Source organism: Oryx dammah, unplaced genomic scaffold (genome assembly GCF_014754425.2).
Source record: "Oryx dammah isolate SB20612 unplaced genomic scaffold, SCBI_Odam_1.1 HiC_scaffold_10, whole genome shotgun sequence".
NCBI lineage: Eukaryota > Metazoa > Chordata > Mammalia > Artiodactyla > Bovidae > Oryx > Oryx dammah.
In genome coordinates, this window is record NW_024070194.1 from 80,532,807 (window position 1) to 80,558,037 (window position 25,231).

At 42.0% G+C, this 25,231-nt stretch overlaps 1 protein-coding gene across 7 annotated transcripts in view; it reads right to left on the bottom strand.

The window, feature by feature from the left end:
- PLCB4 (phospholipase C beta 4) overlaps positions 1-25,231 on the bottom strand; it is a 478,191-nt gene that overhangs the window by 282,704 nt on the left and 170,256 nt on the right. For all 7 annotated transcript variants that reach the window (XM_040248315.1, XM_040248318.1, XM_040248317.1 and 4 more), the window contains exon 3: positions 17,450-17,508. The gene's annotated coding sequence lies outside the window, so the exon portion shown is untranslated. The remainder of the gene's footprint in view (positions 1-17,449; positions 17,509-25,231) is intronic.

A 25,231-nucleotide genomic window follows, 5' to 3' on the forward strand; every position in this document is an offset into this window, starting at 1 on the left:
CAAGCAAGCACAGATCTGCTTTCTACCATGACAGATCAGATTGGCCAGTTCCAGAATATCCTATAAATGAAATAACACAGCAAGTACCCTTTTATGTATCACTTCTTTTACACAGTAGGATGTTTCTGAATTCCCCCAATGTGGGGTCCCCTCAAGTTGTTAGCTGTACCAGTAACTTGTTCTTTTTCTACTGCTAAGCAGTATTCCATTACATGCCGAGCTCATAAATTGTTATGCATTAATTTGGTGGATATTTGTTTGATTTTTTTTCTCAGTTTCTGTTAGTAAAACTAAGGCTGTTATGAACATTCATTTACAATCTTTGCATGGATATAACTTTTCATTCTCTTTGGGGAAAAAAAAAAAAAAGAGTGAAAATGCTAGTGGTATATGGTGAGCCTATGTTGAACTGTATGAGAATCTGCCAAACAGTTCTATGTTAGTGCACTAAAAAATATGTTTACTTTACAGATAAAAAAGTTTAATATTGAACATTTCAGCCTTCACACACCAGTTTGCTTTCTCTGCCCCACAAGATGTCCTTCTTCGCCTCCATGTAATTCAGTGTACAGAACCATCCCATAATGGCACTGAGGACCAGCTGCTAGAAACAGCATGTTTTTTCATACGAAATACTAATTAAGGAGGAGTCACTTAACAGAGAGAGCCCCATGTGGGTACAAAGGACTAGTAAGCCTGGTGACAAGGAGGTAACTCTCTCTTCTGTGAGAGTTTATATGAAGCATATTCTCTCTCATAAGGTGTCAAATTTGGATTTCCTCCACATCCTCCCTACGCAAGACCCCAGAGATCTTGTTCTCCTGTTACAGCCTCATGAGGTCTATCTCCATGAGATAACAGCTGAAGGTTTCCACTTTCTTTCCTGACGCTACATCCTAAGTAGCATAAGGGACGAGAACTGAGCTATCACTCAGCATTCTCCTGACTAAGATCTTTACCAGTGAGCTAGCTGGATCAAGCCACACAGGAAAGTAAGACACCCTGATTGAAGGAAATGATCTAGTTAAACTATTCATCTCAATTTGGGAAGAAAGAACCACCGCTCATAAATAAACGCCCTAGGAATTCCTGTCCATGTTGCTATTTTCTGATTATGAATACAAACAAGTCTATTCGCTCAGTCGTGTCTGACTCTTTACAACGCCATGGACTATAGCCCGCCAGGCTTCCCTGTCCATGGGATTCTCCAGGCAAGAATGCTGGAATGGGTTACCATTTCCTTCTCTATGGGATCTTCCCAACCCAGGGATCGAACTTGGGTCTCCTGCATTGTAGGCGGATGCTTTACCATCTGAGCTAGAGAGTGGCAAAGTATTATGAATATAAAATATAACAGGCTACATAATTTTCATAGTCAAATAATCTTTGTCGCAAAACCATTCACCTGAAAAGGTATAGTTCCCCATCTCTTTAATCTAGACTGGTCTGTGACTTCCCCCGACAGCCACAGTGTGGAAGAAAGGAGGGTATGTGCTTTTATACTCATTCACACTCTCTCCCTTGCACTTTCTTTGAAGCCCAAACTGTCCTGCTAGAAATCAAGATACACATGGAGGAGAAATGGGCCATCCAGTTAAGACCATCCTCGACCAGCTAGCCCTCAGTATGCCCAGCAGTCGACCACAGATGCTTAAATAGGCTCAGTGGAAAGCAATAGAACTTTCCGCACTAAGGGGAGTTCAAACTGCCAACCCACTCAATTATGAGCTAATTAAATGGTTGATGGTTTATGCCAGGACATTTTAGGGCAAGTCTGTTATGCAGCAAAAGCTAATTGATACACTGATCAGGTAACAAAATAGTTTCTATCTCATTAGCAGTGCATAGAGTCCCCTCCTACAAATTCTCCTTATTCCCCATGGCTCTGACTTTTGACTCACTTTTCTGGGTCTTCATTCCTACTTGGCCATGTTCTCCTTCACTCGTGTACTGCCTAGTATGGACTGAATTTTGTCTCCTCCAAAATTCATAGGCTGAAGCCTGAACTCCCAGTACCTCACACTGTGACCCTATTTGGAGACGGAACCTTTAATGAGGTAATTAAAATAGAAATAGGCTCCTATGATGGGCCCTCATCCAATCTGACTGCAATCCTTATAAGGAGAGGAAATTCGGACACATAAGAGGACCCCAGGGATGTGTGCACAGAGAAAAGACTGTGCGGACACAGCAGGGAAGTCGACATCTGCAAGCCAAGGAGACCTGATGACACCTCGGACTTGGACTCGCGACCTGCAGATCTCTGCGGAAGTAAGCTTCTGTTGTTCAAGCCAACCAGTCTGTGGCATTTCGTTACGGCATATCTAGCAGACTAAAACACTGCCTACGGAGGAAAAATGTACAAAAAATGTCCCGGCTTTTTTCCCGGATAATCACTCTGATGATTCCTGGCTTAATCGTCAAAACAAAAAACTCTTAAGCAATCCCACTCCTGGACATATATCCAAAAAAAAAAAAGAAAACACTACATCAAAAAGATACACGCACCCCAACGTTCACAGCAGCACTATTTAAACAAGGCAGGGTATGGAAGCAACCTAAGCATCCACTGACAGCGGAATGGATAAAAAAGATGTGTTACAAATATACAGTGGACTACTACTCAAGTCATAAAAAAAGAAATCTTGCTATTGCAACAACATGGACAAAACTGAAGGATATTACACTTGATGAAAAAAGTCAGAGAAAGGCAAATACTGTGTGCTATCATTTATATGTGTAATCTAAAAAGTAAAACAAATGAATTAATATATCAAAAAAGATCCTAAGATGATGCCCTTAAAGTGCTGCACTCAATATGTCAGCAAATTTGGAAAACTCAGCAGAGGCCACAGGACTGGAAAAGTTCAGTTTTCATTCCAATCACAAAGAAGGGCAATGCCAAAGAATGTTCAAACTACCACACAATTGCATTCCTTTCACATACTACATTATGCTCAATATCCCCCAAACTAGGCTTCACCAGTATGTGAACCAAGAACTTTCAGACGTACAAGCTGGGTTACAAAGAAGAACCAGAGATCAAATTGCCAACATTCGCTGGATCATGGAGAATGCAAGGGAGTTCCAAGAAAACATCTACTTGTTTCATTGACTACATTAAAGCCTTTGACTGTGTGTATTACAATAAACTGTGGAAAATTCTTAGAGATGGGAATACCAGGACACTTTATCTGTCTCCTGAGAAACCTGTATGCAGGTCAAGAAGCAAGAGAACCAGACATGGAAAACTGACTGGTTCACAATTGGGAAAGGCGTACGACAGAACTGTATATTCTCATCCTGCTTATTTAACTTCTATACACAGTACATCATGCGAAATACTCAGCTGGATCACAAGCTGCAATCAAAACTGCCAGGAGAAATACAAACAACGTCAGATGTGCAGACGATATAATTCAGATGGCAGAAAGTGAAGAGGAGCTAAAGAATCTCTTGGTGAGAGTGAAACAGCAGGGTGAAAAGGCTGGCTTGAGACTCAACATTCAAAAAACTACGGTCATGGCATACAGTGCCATCGCTCCATGGCAAACAGAAGGGGAAACGGTGGAAACAGTGACAGACTTTATTTTCTTAGGCTCCAAAATCACTGTAGACTGTGCCTGCAGCCATGAAATTTAACGATGCTTGCTCCTTGGAAGGAAAGCTATGACCAACCTAGACAGCATATTAAAAAGCAGAGACAAAGGTCTCTGCTTTGCCACAAAGGTCCATCTACTCAAAGCTATGGTTTTTCTAGTAGTCATGTATGGATGTGAGAGTTGAACTATAAAGAAAGCTGAGCACTGAAGAATTGATGCTTTTGAACTGTGGTGCTGGAGAAGACTCTTGAGAGTCTCCTGGACAGGAAGGAGATCCAACCAGTCCATCCTAAAGGAAATCAATCCTGAATATTCATTGGAAGGACTGTTGCGGAAGCTGAAGCTCCAATATTTTGGCCACCTGATGTGAAGAGCCAACTCACTGGGAAAAAACCTTGATGTGGGGAAAGATTGAAGGCAAAAGGAGCACGGAGCAGAGAATGATAGTTGGATGGCATCATCAACTCAATGGACAGCAGTCTGAACAAACTCTGGGAAGTGGTAGAGGACAGAGGAACCTGGTGTGCTACAGTCTGTGGGGTCACAAAGATCTGGATACAAGTTAGGGACTTAACAATAACAACAACAAATCAAAACAGAAGCAGAATCACAAATAAAGAGGAAAAAACTAGTCATACCGGTGATGAGAAGAATGGAAGAAGTAGCAAGGCAGGTAAAGGGGTAAAACTGCTATGCACAAAAGAAAAAAGCTACCACGATGCACTGTACAGAATAGAGAACATAACCAGTGCTTTACAAGAACTTTAAGTGGAGTATAATTGTATATCTGAAACTAATATAATAAATCAACTATATTTCAATAAAACTATTTAAATAAACAGAAATTTTAAAAGAAAAAGTTTTAAACATAATGAATCCATATTTGTTGCAAAAGAAATTTTTTAGATCATAAAGTAAAAATAAAATGTCCACCATTTTAAGAGATAAAACATGAAATAAGGAAGTAAATCTTCCACTTCCATGCCATTCTGCGAGGGGATCTCCTCTGACATCTGGTATGTCCTCTTGCCGTGCGGACTTTAGTTCCTGGAGTTCCCCATCAAATGGTAAACTCCCTGAAAGGCAGTGGGCACAGGCAGGGGACACGTGCCCTTTTACTGGTGGCACAGATTCCTAAAGCCCTTCCTGTGCAGAATTTCTGGGTCTGTTTCAGCACGTAACACTGCAGACAGTCACTCTCATAACGGATCGGAAAGCACACATTGACACAGAGGAGCTTCTTGTTGCCCCTCTTTGATGTGATTCCACTGTTGCTAATACTTCTACTCCAACAGGAAATGCAGCATCGCAATGGCTGCCTCAGACAGCAGGCGACAGTCTACACCGAGCCCGGAAATCCTAGCCAAGGGCTTCTCTAAGGAGCAGACTGTCAGACCATTCTTTGGTATATTCAACACAAATAATGACAACCATTAATTGAGCGCTTGTTATGTGTCATGCACTCTCTAAGAGCAAGCAGTTGGTTTTGATAGTAGTTGGCTGGTTTGTTCGCATCAGATGAGAACTGTATCCTCAGAGTGATGCTGTAAAGCTCCTGCCAAACTCTGAAGACCGAGCTCTTCGGACCATAGTCAGTGGTGGGTTCTGGCTAGTCCCTGAGTCAGGCTGGATATCTGTTGCCCCTCGAGGACCTGCTTCTCAGAGTTCTTGGGCTCCCACCTGGCCCTTTACCCAGGGGGGCCCTCTACTTTCAGATGCTCCTGTTCAGTGCATGAACACCCCAGGACCCTAGTCTATGTGTCTCCCCAAACTTCTCCTAACCCAACTGCGAAGGTAAGAAAAGCCCCTGTTTCACCTACCTGAAAGGGACCCTCTTTCAGGAGGCCCTACCAGGCCCGAAGTTACCTCCGACACTCATGGGTAGCCCCGGGTGGAGGCCTCACCCAGCCTCACTACTCTCAAAGGAAGGGACCAGCTGTCAAACTTAATGGGAAAATAATGTGACAAGCCCCCAGCCAATCCCGGCAATATCGCCCGTCTCCCTCCGCACTCTCTTTCCTTCTGATTCCTCCCTGATTTTGGTGCCTATGCCACAGTTTTCCTTTACATATGAGGCTTTTATAATTGAAGACAATGACTATCAGAACGGAACACATGCATAAACCAGGGAACAGCAAATGGGAAGCCCACATGCTTTGTTCTTTTCTAGAAGGCTCCCTTGGAATTATTTTGTTTTCATTTGTTACATGAATAAAATCAATATATATTCAGTTTTAAAATCTACTGAATAATACATGATACACTGCAATCTTCAGTTTAAAAAAAAATAACCAAGATTTCCTTACAATGATGCTCACAACATTCACTTCTTTTTAGGCGTTCAAAGGTAAACTTAACATTCTCCGATCTGGAGGTCACAATCTAGGAGGGTTGGTTAGTTTCTGTGCTCAATGTTCACAAGGTCAAGATCAAGATGCCGGCAGGGATGAATTCCTTTTCAGTGTCCCTAGCAGCAGCAGCAGCAGCAGCAGCGGGGAATTCACTTCTAAGCTCACTCAGTTTGCTGACAGAGTTTGGTTCTATGTTGCTATAAGACTACGGTCCTGATTCCCTTACATGCTGTTGGCTGGAGCTGTTCTAGGCTTCCAGAGGCTGACCCTATCCCTTGGCTCATCTTTCTCCATCTTCAAAGCCAGCAATGACAAGTGGAGTCTTTCTCCTTCTAATCTCTCCAACCTCTGCCTCCCTTGAAATTTTAACAAGCAGTTTTCACCCAAAAGCCCGCATGGTGGCTCTGCTTTGAATAGCCAACAAGGTTCTCATCATGGTTCCAAGGGAGTGACCATAAACACGGGAAGTGTTTGGAGTCTAGCACACTTGTAATAATCCCCGATGCAACTACATGACTGTTCACTGGGTCGCTGCTTTCTCCTGAGGTGCAGTACCACAGTTATAGAATCACTACAGGGGAGAACGATAACAAAAGCAAAGAGAAGAGGCGCTCTGAAGAGCCAAAATATAACTTTGGGTTTGAAAGCAGATTCTTATATTTGACATGTGCAAAAGCAACAGCATTGAAAAATAGGTGAATTCAACTTTATTAAAATTAAAAACTTGTGTGCATTAAAAGACATCAAGAAAGTGAAAGGACAATCTATAAAATGAGAGAAAGTCTGCAAGTCATATATCTAAGAAAGATCTAGTATCCAGAATATAAAAAAAAAAACTTCTACAATTTAATAACAAAAAAGCAAGCAACACACTTTAAAAAATGGATAAACAACTTGAACTAACATTTCTTCAAAGAAGCTCTACAAATGGCCAACCACCACATGAAAAGACACACATCATTAGTCATCAAAGAATGCAAATCAAAACCACATGTGATACCATTTCACGCTCATTAGATGGCTTTAAAAAACGAAAAAGAAAGTAAGTGTCAGCAATGATGTGGAGAAATGGGAACTCAAGTGCATTGATAGTAGGGGTGAAAAATGGTGCAGCTACTGTGGAGAAGAGCTTTGCAATTCCTCAGGAAGTTCAATATAGGGACTTCCCTCATGGTTCAGTGATAAGAATTCACCTTCCGATACAGGGGGTGTAGGTCTGATCCCTGGTTGGGGAACTAAGGCCCCACATGCCACAGGGCAGCTGAGCCCGCAACTAGAGCGCCTGCGTGATGCCTCGTGAAGACTTCATGGCTGTAAAGAAGACCCAGCGCGGTTCCACCACACCCCCAAAAGTTAAACACAGAGTTAGTATATGACGCAGCAATTCCATTCCTAGGTATATCCCAAAACAACGGGAAAAGGCTCAAATACATGTATACACATGTTCATAGCAGCATGATTCGCAATAGACAAAAGGTGAAAATAGCACAAATGTCCACTAATGGATGAACGGATGAACAAACTGGTATATGCATACAATGGACACTGTATTCAGCTATAAAAAGGGATGAAATACTCATCCATGCTACAACATCGATGACTCTTAAAAATAATATGCTGGGAAAGATTGAAGGCAGGAGGACAAGGAGATGACAGGGGATGAGATGGTTGGATGGCATCACCAACTCAATGGACATGAGTTTGAGCAAGCTCCAGGAGCTGGTGATGGTCAGGGAAGCCTGGCGTGCTGCAGCCCATGGGGTCGCAAAGAGTTGGACACGACCGAGTGACTGAACTGAACTGAACTGATAGGTTACAGAATATGTGATTCCATTTACATCAAATATCCAAAATAGGCAAATTCATAGATATGTTGCCAGGGATTGGGAAAGGGAAAAGTGGGGAAAGCACCTGCTTAATGAGTATGGGGGCTTCTCCGGTGGTGATGAAAATATTTTAGAATTCGATAGAAACGGTGGTTGTACAAGTTTATGAATGTGCTAAATGACACTGGATTGCTCACTTTTAAATGGGTGATTTTTGTCATATGAATTTCACTTCAGTTTTTGTGAAAAAGGCAGAAGGAAGAAGAAAGACAAGGCAGGCAAAGCAGGGCAGGTTTTTAGACAGGACTGAAGCTGTGGGAATGGCCAGGAGAGGCAAAGGCGCCAGCAGATGTGTGCAGAGAGGAGAAACAGAAACGGCATGACTACAGGAAGAGGGATTCAATCCAGGGAGGGTCATCCTAACAGCAGCACCTGTACCAGAAGCCACAGATTCTAAAGGCAGAAAGGGTGGGCCCCGTTAGGCGAGAGAAAGTCCTTAATGGGAGGACAGAGTGGTACCCGAAGCTCCTCAAGTGCAGACAGATCCTTCCTTCCTTTACTTTTGTACAGAAGAAAGAACAGAGGGTTTCTGAGGAGCAAAAGGAGAAGAGTTAACATCTCTAGTGCCAGGGAGCTGTGTGGGGTTTATTTATTTTTTCTCCCTTTTACAGAAACAGATCAAACAAAGAGAACACTTCCATTGTGGGGGGTGGGGGGCAGACCCATGTTTCAGGTCTGGAAAAGATTCAGGATGCCCAGGTCAAAACAGAAAATATGGGGAGACAAGAAATTCTCTCTTTGGAATAAGAAGTTCCTGCTTTCATGACCACTCAAGGGCTCATGGGAAACGTCACACAGAAGAAAGTAGTTTGGAGGCTCACAAATATCCATGGAGAGAAAAATGGGAAGGAAGATACTACCTACAGAAGACGGGTCCCGCATATCCTCCACCTCCTTGTAAAGACCCGAAACCCAATGAAATTGGTGACACTGTGCTCACTTTCCAGATGGGAAAACCAAGCTGCAGGCTCCAGAGCTCACCTTCTTCCTCCCACACCAAAAGGCAGTGAACCAGGTAAGAAATTATCAAAGTCACCAGGAGCACTGTCTGGTTTTCCAATACACTTCTAATTGCTTCGAGAAGTAGGTGTGACTTTTATTTCTCTATTGGCTCAGTAAGGGCTATTAACATCTGCATGCATCTCTCCAAATTCCAGACTGCTCTATTATTCCTCAAGGAGTGTAAAAGTCACCTCCAGGGCACCAGTTTCTTGCCGCTTCTCTTTTGTAGAAGAGTGCCTTCTCTCCACTCCCTGCCTGCCCGCTGTGAAAGCAGCGGCCTGCAGCCATACAGGAGGTCAGGAGATCACGTCAGCACTTTTGCCCGCAGAGGCACTGGAGTCCTTCTCAGACTGCTCTCTTCCTGCATTTGTGACACTTGATGCCCCGCCAGAAGCCACAAAAAACAGCAAGGAAGGGAGCAGCTGATCTGCAAGGTGGTCACGACCCAAGGTCACTGGCTGGTTCCCTATCCTGGGAGGGTTTATTTTAGTCCTCAGTCCTCAGCAAGCTGCCCTTCCGCACCTGAGGACAATGAAAACACGAAGCCTGCTCTTTTGTTCATTTCAGAAGAGTAAGCAAAGACTTTGCAAATGCAACAACTTCCACTGGCTTTTTGATTATTGACAAATCAAAAAAAAAAAAAAAATTAAAAGGGCCAGGGAGCTAAATTGGCTTTATTTTTTCTTTCTCTTTTACAGAAACAAACCAAACAAAGCAAACCTTCTCACTGTAGCAGGGGAAAAATGTTTTAGACCTGGAAAAGATTCAGGCTACCCAATTCAAGATAGGGAAGTGTGGGACCATATATGGGGACAAGAAACCCTGTCTTTGGAATAAGAAGTTCCTGCTGTCAGATTGCACAAGGGCTCTTGGAAAATGTCACACAAAAGCAATTTTAATGTCTTAAGGACTTCAATAATAGCATATTAAAAAGCTATATGTGAAAATCCTAGTCAAACTAAAAAATACTGGACTGTTAGATCTTTTTCAGTTTCTTCAAATCTTTTGGAAAACAAGAAAGGACAAATAACTTTGCTAAGGACAAAAATTTCTGAAATTTTATTTGGACTGAAAAACAGGATAAGACTTCAGCAACTGCTAAAGTAGAAAACACATTATTTTCCCAAATGTATCACACTGTAATTTTATGGTTTATGCTTTTCTTTTCTAGTATTTTATTTTAAAAATAAAGAAAAGTTGAAAGTTTTTTTTTCCCGGTAAGCAACCATATTCCTACCAACTAGCCTTTTTGAATACCTAGATCTTTAACCATTTTCTCTATCCATCAAGTCTTCTTTTTAATGTATTTCACAGTAATTAAGTTGCAGGATTTAATACCTCTAAACTCCTCTGCTGTTGGCATTTTAATCTTTTCTAGTTAAAGGCTGTGACTTAGCAAGAGGAAGGAAGGCTAGGAAAGTACATGAAAGCTCATCACACACCTAGTTTCAAGGCTGGTATTCAGATAAATTTGAGATTCTGGCAAACAATGGAGACCTTCCTATGAAAACCAAGGAGAACAGGATGTGGCAGAATGCTGGCCTTAGGAATAGTTAGGAAAGCTCTCTTACACAAGTCATGGTGCTGGTCTCATATCCTTCCTCCTTCCTTCTAATCACCTTGGGAAAACAAGCCCAGAAGTTCATGGAAACCAAACCCAGAGCAATAGAGAACCACCCTAGAAATGGAAGGAGGGAGAGAAAATCCCTGCCATTAGCCAAGGGTGAAAATTCTTTCGAATGAAGAAGATATCCCTACATGGTAGAGGGGTGAACTTCTGCTAAGAGGAGTAAAGGGTTAGAAAATTCTTCTATCCCTTTGTGTTTGCTCTTTCTCTTACCCCTCAGTTATTCCACAAATCAAGAAAGCGAGGAGAATGTCTGAGGCTGGGGCATGCCCACCCTAGCGGGAGCCTCTACCAGTAAAGGCAAGTGAAGATAATGAAAGGGGGACGGAAGGCCAGGGCTGGCCATTCACTGCCTGAACTGAAGGCTTCAGCTGTCCTTAAGGGCTGCAAAGTCTAGCTCACCAGGTGAGGGAAGGAGAGAGCGAGCCTGTGTGGAAGTGGGCCCAGGAATGAACGGTGAGCTCACGCTACAGCACCCCCAGGGCATGGCCCGGGGGCAAGATGCAGACAGCAGTGGTGCTGGGAAAGGGTTCTGGGACAGTTCTTCCAGCACTCTCTCCACACCAGGCGACTTTAGCACCCTCCCACTGAGAAGTGGGCATTTATGTCTCCTCCCCTTGAAACTGGACTGGCTCGTGACTCCCCAGTAACAAAGTCACGTGATGGAGATGATGCAGCATTATTTCCAAGGAGCCTTCCTGAGCAGAGGTGCCTCTCACTTGTCAGGGGGAATAATCACAGGGCCCATGGAAGTACCAGCTTCCCTAGAGCCAGCAGGCCATGAGGAAGCCCACAGTTACCCATGAAGAGAGACCCACGGAGACATCCTGAGCCTGTGGGAGGGAAACCCAGCCAGCCTCCAGCTGCTCCAGCCTCCTGTTCTTGCAGCTTCAGATACCATCTGAATGCAGCTACCTGAGAGGTCCTCTAAGCCAGAAGGGCACAATAAAGCCCTTCCAGAACCCCTGACTCACAGGAAATGTGAGGTGAGGAGGTGGCTTCTGTTGTTTCAAGTCACTACATTTTGGAGGGATTTCAAAAACAGAGCCCAGCGTGTAAAGTGGGCCATGATGACATCCCACTTCATATACTGCACAATCCAGGTATTCAAAACTGGCATCAGTCTAGACACTAACTACCTCTCTTACTGTGCAGTTAGTATTCCAGCCTTGTCAGATTACATGCCGTACTCAAACTTATCTACACCCTTCTCTGCCAACACACGTTATATACATATACATCATTTTTTCCATTTCCTAAGATGCCTTCCTCTCCTCTTAAAATTTCTGCACAGTCTCCCCTTCATTCAAGATCTGAGGTCTTTCAAAAAGTAACTCTGCACTCCTGAAGATTATCGGTGATATCTTAGCTGACAAACCCAATCATTTTCATCATAATTCGTGCCTCCAGGGCATTAAGTACCAAATGGAAGCAACAATAGCTCATCAAAGACAGATCAGCTCACTTTCTTTGGACAACAATGCCACCTCATTGCTTTATTGAATGGGGTTACCAAGCTGGAAGATTCAGACTGCTGACAAAAAGTCTTGTCTCAAAGGAAAGAAGCCTCTTATCAGAGCTTGTCTATAACATTCTGAAATTGCACTGTCCAATACAGTGACGTTGGCAAAAGTGGTTCTGAGCACTTGAAATATGGCTAGTTTGAATTGAGATTTGTTTACACCCAATAAAAAATAACAAGGCAAAATATAATTAATAGTATTGAATGTTGAAATGCTAATTAGGATATGCTAGGCTAAATACATTATTTAAATTAATTTCAAGTGTGATCTTGGACTTCCCAGCCTCCAATTCAGTCTGTTGTCACAACCTTTTTTTTTTTTTTTTAATTTTAAATGAGGCTAAAGAGAAATTCATTGCTGTTCACATTCTACTAGGCCACACTTTTGTGCTATACTGAGTTGAAAGTGCCCAAGGAAAGAAACACCCATCACTTCATGGCAAATAGAGGGGAAACCATGGAAACAGTGAAAGATTCTGTTTTGGGCGGGCTCCAAAATCACTGCAGATAAAGACACTTGCTCCTTGGAAGGAAAGTTATGACCAACCTATACATCATATTAAAAAGCAAAGACATTATTTGCCAACACATGTCAGTCTAGTCAAACTATGGTTTTTCTAGTAGTCATGTATGGATGTGAGAGTTGGACCATAAAGAAAGCTGAGTGCCAAAGAATTGATGCTTTTGAACTGTGGTGTTGGAGAAGATTCTTGAGAGTCCCTTGGACAGCAAAGAGATCCAACCAGCCCATCCTAAAGGAAATCAGTCCTGAATATTCACTGGAGGGACCGATGCTGAAGCTGACGCTCCAATACTTTGACCATCTGATGCGAAGAGTTGACTCACTGGAAAAGACCCTGATGCTGGGAAAGATTGAAGGCAGGAGGAGAAGGGGACAACAGAGGATGAGATGGTTGGATGGCATCACCGACTGGATGGACATGAGTTTGAGCAAGCTCCAGGAGTTGGTGATGGACAGGGAAGCCTGGCGTGCTGCAGTCCATGGGGTCACAAAGAGTCGGATACAACTAAGCAACTGAACTGACTAAAAGGAAACACTATCATTTCAATTCAGTTCAGAAACACCATATATTTTCATAAAAGGTTGAAGAAAATACTTTGAAAGGCAAAAGCTAAAATATAAAATTTAAAAAGATGGTTAAAATAGACGAGAATGAGAAATCATCATGTTAACATGTATGCTTGGAAATGTTTCCAGCAAGAATAAACGCCAACAAGATAGTCACAGAATATTCCTGCCTCTTTTACCAAGGCACTGAAATTGTTATCCATGAAGACACCATCTAAGGAAAGCTTTGAAATTATGGATTTTTATTTTCTTCTAACTCTAATACATGTAGCAGCTCTATTTACTGAAAACTACCTACCTAGGTATCTCTCAACACTGCAGTCACTTTAAGATTCTGCTGTTTGAAGCAGCAGCTCATGACCAACTCGAAGCAAGAAAATGAATGTAACTGACACCAGGAAATGGCCTAAGGGATGAAGAATATGCCCAGATGAGTGAGGAACTAGGTGAGACAACATGTGACTAGGTAAAGGAGATACTCCAGGGTCTGTCCAGATACCACTGGTACCTTTTAACTGTCCTGTGTGCCCACCTCCCAGCTTTTGCGTTTTGCTTCTAAAGATGGCAACTGCACATTTCTTAAGAGAAGCACTCTTCAACTTCCAGAGCTGCTTCACCTGCAGATACAGAGTCAAGTGCTCCCTGGTTTGCAGCTCCTCTGCCACCAGCCCATAGTCGGTGTCTGAGGCAGAGATGGGAAGGCCAACTCCCTCGCCTAGAGCAGAAGGAGCAGATTCCTGGAGCAGTTGTGCTCCAGAGCTCCTCCAGGTATTGGGCTGAGGCAGAGACACTGCCCACACCTTCCCCTGTCTGGCTCCCTTCTCCCTTCCCTTCCCCAACCCCTCATCCTCCCAGGAATGCTGCCCTAATAAAACATTCCTGCAGAAATCCCATCTCGGGTCTGCTCAGGGGCGCCCAAGCCAAGACTTTCGTGATGTGTGAATAGGCTCCAAGAAAATGTGTAACGGATCCTTGTTTCTGTACCTCGGATAAGTTTCTGTAACACTTTAGTATTTAAAATAGCTGCACTCACCACTATTTAACAAGCAAGAACTTTCTTTGTTCCTATAGAGCAATGCAGCAGCCCTAGAATAAAGGTCTTAGATCTAGAAAAAAGATGTTAATAACTTGGCACAACATATTTTTCTCCAGGTGTGAACAAGGTGAGGGTAGTGTGTAAAGCTCAAAAGTAGAAGTAAAAATAAAGTCAGCTTAAAGTTTGGTGAGCTTCATACATGACACTGATAGTATAAATTCTGTACATAACCAATATTTAATAAAAACAATTTCAAGTCACTGCAAAAGGAAGAAAGCAACCCCCAACACTAGGTAAGTTTTGCCTTGCAAATAGTATATCTTTGAAATGCAAACAAAACATGTCAGTAAGTGTCAAGGGTTGTTTTCTTTCATGAAACTTGAACACAGCTTTTGGTTTGACCAAACTAATAAAGTCCTCTTTAAGAAGACTCACTCTGAAGCTAGAAATTTAAGAGTGAAGATAATTCATCTCATTTGGTTTATTTAAATTCTTTCCATTTTAACACTGATGAAAAGCTAAGCCTAATGTAACTTAAATAAGAAAAATATAAAATATACCTTTTGCCATTACAGGAATTAAAATATATTCAGAATGCCTACTGTGGATGTAATAGTCCTAAAAAAAAGTAACCCACTTAGAACATATGTACATCCCACTGTTGGAATCATGACAAAATTACGCCAGTGTTCAAGATGAAACAAGAATAGTTCAGATGCCAGAGTCCAGATATTTCCAATTTTAAATGTGGGAAGACATTATAAAAGTGTCAGATTTCACTTCAGGATAAAAATTCATTATTAAAAGCCAACAACTGAATGTTGCTAGAGTAAAATGCTTTTACTTTTAGAAGAGGATGTCAGGAAACACACAAGAATTTTCTCCCTGGGAAAAGGCAAGCCTAACACAAAGATGACAATCAAAACCCTGGTGACAAGTGAGACGCCAGGTTCAATCAGGTCCTATCAGGTTTGGGGGTGGAAGAGGAGCCCACGTTATACGTTAGCTGTCCCAGGGCACGATGCCGTCTGAAGTGTCAGCCACTCAGTCGTCTCCGACTCTTTGTGACCCCCATGAACTGTAGCCTGCCAGACTTGTCTGTCTGTGGGATTCTCCAGGCAAGAATACTGGAGTGGGTTGCCATTCCCTTCTTCAGGGGATCTTCCCAACCCAGGGATTGAACTCAGGTCTCCTGCATTGCAGGCAGACTCTTTACTACCTGAGCCACAAGGGAAGCCTCAATGCCATCTAAAGTCTTTGTAAAATCAAATGGGTGGCATTTATACCACTTAATATACAAGAAATCATAAAATATAGAACAAACAACATCTAAGCTCTAGGTTATTTTTTTTTTATTCTTAAGTCTTTCTTTTCACAAAATACCTAATTCTTCATAGGGACCATGTAAAACAGATGATGAACAATACTTATTTTTTAAGGATAATACAATGATTGTACCGAGAAACTAGATAGTCAAAACAAAAAACAAAAAAACATTAAAAAGAAACCAAAAAGTAGATATCCTGTCCACACTGATTTAAAGTCTCTAGTGAATTATTTAGATTCCCAACTTGAGTGTGCCTGCTGAGACATGATTTATGAATCATCCATGGGGAACAGTAAAATATACTGCACTTGACTAAAAATAAGTAGGAACATTCAATAATGAATCTACTTTCTTGATCTTCTTCTGTCATAGTTAAGTACTGATCTGGTAGTATGAAGAACTTGTCAGGTAGTATGAGTCTTCCCTCCTCTCACAGAAAGGCTGGAAGAGAATCAGCCATGGGCCCTGCCAGGAGATAATGGAATGTCTGACATGGCACAAAACATGGAGAAGAAAATAATACTGATTTTAAATTCTTGGGACCTGGAGCTCACTTATAGACATGACGTGATGTGAAAGTCGCTCAGTTGTGTCTGACTCTTTGCGACCCCATGGACTGTAGCCCACCAGGCTTCTCTGTCCGTAGAGCCTGGAATCCACTGTAGTCCACGGGATTCTACAGGCGAGAATACTGGAGTGGGTAGTCTTTCCCTTTTCCAGGGGATCTTCCCAACCCAGGGATCAAACCCAAATCTCCCACATTGCAGGCATATTCTTTACCAACTGAACCACAAGGGAAGCCCAAGAGTACTGGATTGGGTAGCCTATCCTTTCTCCAGGGGATCTTCCCAACCCAAGAATCAAACCGAGGTCTCCCCCACTGCAGGCAGATTCTTTACCAGCGGAGCCACAACGGAAGCCCAAAGAACATGTGATATCAGTGAAAGTGAAAGGCACTCAGTCGTGTCTGACTCTTTGCAACCCCATGCACTATATAGTCCAGGGAATTCTCCAGGCCAGAATACTGGAGGGGATAGCTGTCCCCTTCTCCAGGAGATCTTCCCAACCCAGGGATGGAACCCAGGTATCCCACATTGCAGGCAGATTCTTTACCTGCTAAAGAATATATTTATATATTTAAGAATTTATATTTATTCTAAATATAAATCTGCTGGTTTTTTTTTCATGTGATCACTATAAAATTACTTCTTGTCCCTTAAAGTAAGAAATGACATATAATTCAAGTTTTTTATTTATAACACCAAGAAGAAAATAGCAATTGGCCAAAGGAGTTGTAAAACAGCATTCATTAGGACTCTGGCTCTTGAATAAAGCATGGGCAATTTATCATTTATAAATAAAAAGAACTGTGCATATACATTTCTGATTTCCATTTTAGCATTTTGTTAAATATTTGTAAAACAGAACTTCAGAGAAACACTGGAAGGAGTTAATTACATCATCTTTTTAGGTACCTCCCATAAAACAGAAGGTGGATTCAGGCTGACAATGACTTCGCATCTGTGAGAATCTTTTTAAACAAAATGTGCGTAAGATTAAAAACAAGTCATATACATTTCTCCTCAGAAAGAACTACATAAAACAGTAACTTTAATAATAATATCTGAAGGAAATGGCAACCCACTCCAGCATTCTTGCCTGGGAAATCTCATGGACAGAGGCACCTCACAGGCTACAGTCCATGGGGTCACAAAGAGTCAGACACAACTTAGTGATTACTACATGTACACAATAGTCAGTGCAGACAGCAAGCAGAAAATCTAGCAGAAAAGGAAGCATCCAAAGCTGGTAGAATAAATAGACGTGAATCTAGAAAATGCCAGGTGATGAGTGCTCTACAACATCAAAGAAAACATCTGTGAACCAGTTTTGAGAGTCATTTCAGATGGGACAACCGCGTGGCTGAAGGGAATAATTTTATAGACCGAAAGTTCTAGAACTCAACAAAACTATCAATTCTTACCCACCATGTGCAGAGTACATACCAGATGGCTTGGGTCTGGCTAAAGGTGACTTCTGCTTAGTCCAGTTGCAGTGCTGTCCTCTGTGAAGGAACAACACAGAACAGAGAAAAGTGAATGTAAAGGACTTCTGGAATTCTCATGGAAATCTCTGAACTTCAAAATAAAACCCCCTAGCATTCTTTAAAACACATCAGAAAGAGACATTAATAAATTAGTGACAGTTTCTAAACAGATGACAAAAACACATAATCATCAAATCAGAAATATTACTGCTACACTCAGCCTACAGGGTTTATATACTCTATTAAGCCGCGGATCTCTAATTCAGCCTCTTGACCTACCAAAATAATTAAGCAGCAGTTGAACAAGGATATTCAAAATGTTCTAGAAGTAGCTACAATGATCTTTTCCTGATTCAGAGTAAAACTGATAGTAATTTTAAGAAACTTTTCAAAGAGCAGTGCTGAACAGGAAAGATTTACAATGAAATTGCACCTGTGTACAAACAGTCAATATTTTTTTATATTTTTTTTGTATCATCTTCATTAAGAAGTTGTTATGTAGATTTTGGACTTGACATTGAATTTAGACTTCAAGATCTTTCCAAGATGTTGTGTGGAGTGGGGGAGTGACACAGGTCTGGTGGTGTTAAAAGTACACAGAAGGAAGAGGAAGTCCATTTCCATCTAGAAAGAAAGTAGAGGCAGAAAAACTGGCAATCCAGACATGGAAAATGATATCTGTAAAATCTGAACTGGGATTTTGCAAAGACTATCGTCTATTTATGGAGATGTCTACTGTTAGCTCCCAGGTGGAAAGGTTCATCAAAACGTTCATTCAGGCTTTTATGTAACATCGAATGGAAAAACTCAATCAAATTTTTGGCCAACCCAATACAGCCACAAATGAAAACTATGTCATTAAAAAAAAAGAAAAGATTAGAACCAAGATGTATACACCCAGCACCAAGGTAGTGCCTATCACGCACTAGGTACTTCCCACATTGTCAGTAAACAAATGATAACTGAATGGTCTGCCTAGGGCTGGGAAGTTAAAACTGTTTACCTCCTGGGACTGTGAAACAAGCTCAGTTCCAAAAAAGCTCATTGATTAATAACTCTGCCATACCATGCTCTTCATTTTGAGAGACCACTAGGTGCCCAAGTCTTTAAGTCTCTGTAACCAGAGACTTAAATACTGGACACATTTTGCTTTCCTTTTCTAATTCCTTAAGTAACTATCCAGCATAAACCTGATGCATTATTCCATAAGCCTTTCTACTTCTGTCCATGGCTAGGATATTACAACATTTGGGAAACCCGATGTTTCCCAATGTCTTAACTATATAGAGGTGAAGCAGTATAAACAGTTTGTCATGAACTATTTAGCTACTGGGATATGATGGACAAACCTCTGTAACTGACTTGGTGCTATACTCATATGTGAATCACAGCCTTGGGCTACCAAATTTTTCATCCAAATATTACTACTCTAGGTGCTGAAGGATGTAAATGGGGTCTTTGGTAAAGAGACTGAATGGATGAGTAAGCACGTGTGTCTGTGTATCAGCCTCTACAAATCTCTGGGTTTATGTGTCTCTGCATGTGCATTTGGTCTTTCAAAAGAAGGACAGTTTTCTATAACACAGAAGAAAACCTAATAAATAGTTATAAAAAGTCCCCAAATCCCAGATCCTATTAATGCTGGTGTAAACAAAAGGTATTTTTCAAAGAATGTAAGCCCACTGAAGAGGAAAAGATAACAACAAAAATATTTTTAATGTTAAAAGATAATAACAAAAAGATATAACAGAATATATTTGCTGAAAAGCACTATTCAACAAATAGTGCTGGGACAACTAGAAATCCACATGCAAAGCAATGAAGGTGGCTCCTACCTCACACCATACACAAAAAAAATAGTGCAAACTGGATCATAGATGTAAACATAAGAGCTAAAACTATAAAACTTTTAGGAGTAAATATAACATAAAAACAAATCTGTGTGACCACGGATTTAGGCAATGGTTTCATAGAAACAATACTAAAGGTACAAACAATAAAGAAAAAAACTAGGTAAGTTGGACATCATCAAATTAAAAAGTTCTGTGCTTCAGAGGTCACCATCAAGAAGGTGAAGACAACCCACAAAATGGAAAAATATTTTTGCAAATTGCATATCTAATAGGAGACTTATATCCAGAATATTTTAAGAAGAACTATAATTTAGTGATAAAAAAATAACTCAATTTAAAAATGAGTAAATAATTTAAATAGACATTTCTCCAAAAAAGATACACAAATACATAAAGAAATGCTCAACCATCATATAAAATTAAGTCAAAACCACAATGAGATACTTATTCACACCTACTGCTGCTGCTGCTGCTGCTAAGTCACTTCAGTCGTGTCCGACTTTGTGCGACCCCATAGACGGCAGCCCACCAGGCTCCCCCATCCCTGGGATTCTCCAGGCAAGAACACTGGAGTGGGTTGCCATTGCCTTCTCCAATGCATGAAAGTAAAAAATGAAAGTGAAATCACTCAGTCATGTCTGACTCTTTGTGACCCCATGGACTGCAGCCCACCAGGCTCCTCTGTCCATGGGATTTTCCAGGCAAGAGTACTGGAGTGGGGTGCCATTGCCTTCTCCAATTCACAGCTACTAGGATAACTTTAATCAGAAAACAGTTTAAGAAAAGTGTTGATGAGAATTTGGAGAAATCAGAACCCTCCTACATTACTTCTGGGATATAAAATGCTGCAGTCACTTTGGAAAACAGTCTGGCATTCCTCAAATTGTTAAACATAGAATGACTGTGTGTGTGTGTATGCGTGTGTTAGTCACTCAGTCACTGACTGTTCGGGGTCCCATGGACTGTAGCCCATCAGGCTCCTCTGTCTATGGGATTCTCCAGGCAAGAATAATGGAGTGAGTAGCCATTCCCTTCTCCAGGGATCTTCCCCCATATGGCCAGTAATTCTGAAGAGAAATGAAAATGTATGTCCATACAAAAAAATCTGATGTATTTTTTCATGGTAGCGTTATTCAAGATAGCCAACAGGTTGAAACAATCTCAAAATCCATGAACTGAGAAATGGATTTTTTTAATGTGGTATATCTATACAATAAATTTTATTCAGCAATCAAAAGAATGCAACACAAATACATGCGACAACATGAATGCACCTTACAAAAATATTATACTAAATGACAGACCAGTCACAAAGGCCACATACTGTATGACTGCATGTATATGAAACGTCCAGGACAGGCAAATCCACAGATACAGACGCTTTCTCCTTGGAAGAACAGTTATGACCAACCTAGACAGCATATTAAAAAGCAAAGACATTACTTTGCCAACAAAGGTCCGTCTACTCAAAGCTATGGTTTTTCCAGTAGTCACATATGGATGTGAGAGTTGGCCTATAAAAGAAAGCTGAGCATCGAAGAATTGATGCTTCTGAACTGTGGTGTTGGAGAAGACTCTTGAGAGTCCCTAGGACTGCAAGGGGATCCAACCAGTCCATTCTGAAGGAGATCAGTCCTGAATATTCACTGAAAGGACTAATACTGACGTTGAAACTCCAATACTTTGGCCACCTGATGCGAAGAACTGACTCACTGGAAAGACCCTGATGCTGGGAAAGATTGAAGGCAGGAGGAGAAGGAGACGCCAGAGGATGAGATGGTTGGATGGTATCACCGACTGGATGGAAATGAGTTTTAGTAAGCTCCAGGAGTTGGTGGTGGACAGGGAAGCCTGGCGTGCTGCAGTCCATGGGGTCACACAGTCGGACACAACTGAGCGACTGAACTGAACCGAACTGAACAGATGCAGAGAGCAGGTTAGTGGTTATACAGGACTGGAAGGGCAGGGAAGGTGGGGACCACTCGCTCAAGGGGGTGGGATTTCTCTTTGGGGTCATGAAAATGTTCTGAGATTAGACTGTAAAAATGGTTCCATAACTTTGTGTATATACTAAAAACCACTGAATCATGCATTTTGAGTTGCTGAATTTTATGCTTTATAAATGACATTTCATTGAAGTTTAAAAAATGGTTAACTTTCAGTAAGTTTGCCAGTGAATAAAAGTTGGCTTCTTTCAAAAATAACAAAATACTTACACTCTCCAAGGGAACAGTAACTGGTGAATATTTATATTTTTAAGAGACTATTATAATTCTCCATGGGATTTATTGTGATGGGAAATACATTTATATTTTTCTTTTGCCAAAGAAGAGTATATGCCTGCAAAGTACCACTAATGGCAGATGCCACAGTGCTTGAGATACAGTCTTATTTCAAAGCAGTGGGGAACTTAGCCAAGTGTGATATTTTTATTGCTCAGTGGAGGAGAAAAAGAAAACCTACAAATATAAGAGACTCACATTGAGAGGCCTGTTTTTATGAATCTATGTATTGAACACAAAAAGACTAGCATTCAGTGCTCTCTCCAATATATTCAATATTGAAATTTTGTTTTCAAGTGAAGAGTAATTGGGCAAGACAATCAAAACAGATTCTCTCACTCCAATCTGCTATTAGACATGCGAAAGTACTGTGTTACAAACAGAATGTTAGAGCACTGTCATATCAGTGAGTTTGCACAGTGTAACCAACCATCTCAAACCTGTGCGACTTAATCAGTAAACATTTACTTTGGTTCACACCAAGATCCCAAGTTGGTGAGGACATCAAGAGTGTGAGTCCCCCTGCGTGAGCCTCTGCTGTGTCACACGTGCTACCGTAGCAGCAGGCAAAGCAAACCACGTGGTCAGGCCCAGACTCCAAGGATGGAGAGGCAGCCCCATCACCTGATGGGAGCTTGATGCTTCAAGGGCGTGGACATGGGAGGGGAAGACTTGGTGACCGCATTTACAAAGCACCACAGCTGAAACACACTCCCACTCATGTCCCACAGAGATAGTTTATAATTTATTACAGTTTTTATTCAAGGTACAGCTTACATGTAAAATACAGGTATTTTACCACTACACATGGAGAGAGAATGTACAGTGCATTCACATTAATGCAACCTCTAAATATAAAAATTATTTCAGTCTCTACTGAACTTAATTCTATCACAACAAATACACTAATAGCTATTTACTATAGTAATGTTATCATGTTACTAGTTATTTATCAGTTATTTTTTCTTTTTAAGTGAAAATGTTTAAGTGGAAAAGCTGAGTAATAAGTTCAAATGAAAGAGAGATTTTACCAAATCCACAGAAGTGGCTCAGGAATAACCTAAGTTTAGAGCTCTGAAACTTTACCATACATACAAATTGCCAAAGTTATCTGGTAGAAAAGCAGATTCTGTTTGAGACAGGATTCTCATGGAGACCATAGACTCCGCATCTCCACCAAGCTCCCAGGAGGAGCTGATGCTGCTGGCTCCACAGCACACCCCGAGCGGCAAGCGAAGAGAAGGCCATCAGAGGAAACCGAAGACAACCGTCTACCAGCTGCATGGTCTGTGAGCAACTGGCTGCGCCTCTCTGAGCCCACCCTGCATCTGTAAGAGGGAGGTACTGCTAGCACCTATCTCAGAAGTCGGGGTGAGGGTGAAGGGAGCCAGCCAGGGCAGGCACCCGGGACGGGGCCAGCACACGGAGCAGAAAGCACAGTTCCTCCTCTGATGCCTCTCACTGTCGATGGCTTCCAGAAGAGGCCTCAGTGGAGCTGCAGGTAAAAGAGAGGGATCGGCTGGGCCCAAAGGACACTGTTGCCACAACCACACAAAGTAATCTGAAAAGGACATATAGCTCATCTGTGTGTGTATGTGTCCATCACTTTGCTTACACCTGAAACTAACAGTACGTTGTTAAGTCAACTACTCTTCAATTAAAAAAAAAAAAAGCAATCAGATCTTTAAAACATGTTTCACCAAAGTAAGATCACATTGGATAGCTCCACAGAGAGTACAAACACGCTGCTGTCTCCTCTGAGCCACTCCACGAGCATGTACCGTGCACCCCGCGGCTTGACCCTAGGACACGACAGTGACCAAGCGAGCAAAACCACTGTCCCCTGGCACTCACGCTCCATGCTGCGCGCACACTGGCTCCTCTGGGCTATGCTGGAGGAGGGGCTGCCGAGGGCTTCATCTGGCACAGTGACCTTTTAACATCTGAGCTGATGGCTAACAGTTACGTGTGGGGAGATTTCCCATAAATCTTCGGAATCCCAGCTGCACTTGGACATCTGGAAGACTGGGCAATGTAGACCCAGGATGCTAGTCTCCAGCCAGAACCAAGAGGTGGCTGGCCCTCCTGAGAAGACCTGGGTCCGCCCGGCCCCCCAGCACCTCTCTCTGGATCACCCCCAGCAGGTGGCCCTCACCCATGTGCCCCAGCTCCCCTCTCGCCCCTGGGTTAGTGACCCCCCCGCAACCAAGTGAAAGCTCAGTCAGCACCGCAGAAGACAGGGAAGGCAGGAAAGTGTCCACCGTCCTTGACAGCACATTCTCTGTCACCATGATGCAAGAAATGTCTAGCAAGGGTACAGCTTCATCATTCCTCTGCCCTTCCCAAAGTCTAAAAGGACCACCTTGAGAAACCCAGAAGAGTTACAACTCTTGGATCTGGCATTTATTGTGGCTCACTGGCTCTAAAATGTTTAACTGGGGGTTCTTCATAGGAATTTATTATGGGTTATTTTTAACGTGTTATATTTTTCTCTAAATAATGGCAATGGCTTTGCAATTACACACCTACCTTCTTTTGTCTGGTTTCCCTTGTGTGTTAGTTTTCTGTGACTATGTCACAAAACTGTTACGAACTTCATGGCTTAAAACAACAATTTAGTAGCTTGTGGTCCTGTAGGTCAGAAGTCTGGGTCCAGCTTTAGGGTTCTCTGTTGAACACCTTACAAGGCTAAAATCCAGGTCTCTGCTAGGCTGCCTTCCTTCCTTTCTGGAGCTTGAGGAATGAATAACTTCCAGATTGCTGGCCAATCTCATGTCCTTACAGTCACAAGACTGAGGGCACTTCCTGCCGGCTGTCAGCAGGGGCCACGCCCAGCTCCCAGATGCCACCCACACTCCTGGCCACGTGGCCCCACCATTGTCCAGTTCAGCAACGGAGATTCTCCCTCATGTGGAATTCCTCTCTCTCCTTGAAACTATCTTGAGTCCCTTCTAGATTCTCAGCTGACTAGGACACACCCACCAAAGAAAACCTCATTCTTAAAGTCAACCATGCCACCCAACATAACCACATTTCAGAAATGATATCAAGGTCACAGTTTCCAGGGTGGGGGTCCTGGGGCCATCTGAGATTTCTGCCTGCTGTACCTAATACTTGCCTACTGCATGCATTTGTCATCCGCATGCATTTTTTTTCTCAGGTTGGAAGCTGACATCATGTCACAAGGAGAGCTAACCAGCCAGCAGAGAGGATGCCCTGAAGTTAAAACGAGAGAGCACACTTGGGACAGGTCTCCCACTCATCACTAGAGCAGCTAATACTCCAACCATAAGAATGCATGTTCTCTGCCAACTTCCAGATGTATATGAGACATTTCTCTCCTTGAGTTTAAACTGAACCTTGTGAAATCATATGTGTAGACAACTGATATTGTGAAGGAGGAAAAGGAGGGGCAGAAGAAGATAAAAAAACAAAAGAGAGAAGAAAACAAACAACTAACTAGTACCTAGAAGGGCCAAAAATAAATTTTAAGTGCCCAAGTAACATCATGGGCTAAACATTTTTTAATTAAATTGTTATATTTTCTGCACAGTCTCAACCAACTTTACTGCTTTTCACACAGCATATTTCACTGTTTAGAAGTTA